This window comes from Onychomys torridus, chromosome 7 (genome assembly GCF_903995425.1).
Source record: "Onychomys torridus chromosome 7, mOncTor1.1, whole genome shotgun sequence".
In the NCBI taxonomy this organism is placed as follows: Eukaryota; Metazoa; Chordata; class Mammalia; order Rodentia; family Cricetidae; genus Onychomys; species Onychomys torridus.
Window position 1 is genome coordinate 114,894,683 of NC_050449.1, and position 2,285 is coordinate 114,896,967.

The window sequence follows — 2,285 nt, forward strand, 5'->3', positions numbered from 1 at the left end:
CAAATAGACTTGGAGAGAGGAAGGGACAGGCCAGGGAGAGGCCAGGGAGGTGCCAACCAGAGTCAGAAAAGGCATTTCTGGGGCTGGAGAAAAGGCTCAGTATAAATGCCTGCCATACACCTATGAGGACCTGAGTCCAATCCCCTGCATCCACATAAAAGCCAGGTTCTGGGAGTGAGGTCAGAGACATTCAGATGCCTTGAGCTCATTGGCCAGCTAGGCTAGCTTGTTTAGTGAGTTTTGCATTAAGTGAGAGACCCTGCTTCAAAAAAAATTGGGTGGGGAGGAGCTGGAGAGATGGCTCCGAGGCTAAGAGCACTTACTGTTCTTGTAGAAGACTCAGGTTCAATTCCCAGCACCCACATGGTGGCTCACAACCATCTGTAACTCCAGTTCCAGGGGATCCAATGCCCTCTTCTGACTTCCATGGGCACCTGCATGCATTTGGTGCACAGACATACATGTGGGCAAATATTTGTATACAAAAATCTTTTAAAAATAGGGTAGGGAGCAACTGAGGAAAACACCTAGTATCAACAACTGATATCTATGTGCACCACACACATTTTTACATGTGCACCAACAGGTACACACACACAAAAAAATTTTTTTGAAATAGAAAACACTGCTTTGTGAGGGTCTAGCCTGCTGTTTTGGGAGGTGCCAATCCTGGTTCTAGGGGAAAATAGCAGCTTCTCTTCCTGCCTTTCAAGCTCCTAGTGTTGGCTATGGATACAGCTGAGGACCCAAACTGCTCATCAGGAAATAACAACAGAGGCAAACTCTTGGTTCTTGGTTTTCAGGAAAGGGTAACAAGAGAGAATGTTCTACAAAAACATCCAGGAAAAGAAGCCTTCCTTCCCATGGTTCCCAGAGTTGTCTTACCAGGCTTGCTTGGGAGGTTCCATGTAATAGAATGTCCTGGCCCCAGCCTCATGAGTTAGACCCTCCTGGTATGAAGAAGAACATTTCCTGAATGAGGTGGATGTGCAGCCTGAGCTGAGACCCACCAGAGACTTCTACTACCCTAGGATAGAGCTGCTATGTCTGCCTCAAGCTGTATTCAGGCTTCTGCCTTGCTCTGCTATGTCTGAGAGGAAGATGAGGAGTTCATGACCCCACAATTCAATGTTAATGTCTTCTCCAGCTACATAGGGACCCTTGGTGGGGGTAAACATGACCTAATGAGAGTGATGGCTCAGGGGGTAAAGATGGCTATGGCAAACCCAACCACCCGAGTTCAATCCTGGGACCTTTATGATGGAAGGAGAGAGCTGACCCCCACAAGTTGTCCTATGACTTCCAAATGAGCCCTGGGGTGCACACACACACACACACACACACACACACACACACACACACACACACACCAATACCACCAGTCACTAAATAAAAGTTTAATAAGTTGTCCTATCTCCTCTTTTCTTTCATATTAGGTAAAATTAGATTTGTCATCTCAGGCCATCCTTGAACTCAACGTGTCTCACAAGCTGGCCCTGAACTCTCAATCCTCCAGCCTCTGCCTCTCCTGTACTAAGATCAAAAAGTATGCCATCCATGCCAGCCTGCTCTACTGTCTTAATCTCTCTCTCTCTCTCTCTCTCTCTCTCTCTCTCTCTCTCTCTCTCACCAAGACTCCTCTCAGATATCCTGCTATAGTCCTGAGTCATGGAGATTTTGAAGCTATGGATCCACAAGACTGGCCCCTTCAAGTGTTCCAATAGCTCATTGATGGGGTAACTGTTGGGGTGGGCCAACTCAAAGCCCTAAATCTGAGCCTGGGTGGCAGCTGAGTTGGTCAGCCTCCACCACCAGGGCCAGTTCTCCTGAACTGCCCAGGTGAGGGGTGGCAGGACCAGCTCAACACATCCCTCAGAATCCCATGGCTGCAGACCATAGACATCACATGGTCTTTGGTGGTAGCATGGGTCGCAGACATCAACACAGACCTTGGCTGCAGTAGGATCACAGACCCAGACATGGGGCTTAGGCCTCTCACATCATGCTGTTCCTCAATACCACTGGGTCTCCAGTTCCACCTCTCTTCACAGGAAACAAACTGCTCTGCTTCTCTCCTCTCTCCCCTCTCCACCTGCATTCCTGCTCATCACATCAACCTCCCACACTACAAGGCAGTGGGTAGGCTTCCGAATGCAGAACTTTTTGAACTTCCTGAAAAATAAATCATCTTTAAAATTTTAGATCTGATATATAAAAGCTGGAAATCATCATTCTTACTCCCAAAGAGAAAAAAAGGAAAAGAACTGAAAAACCAGTAGCTTTGT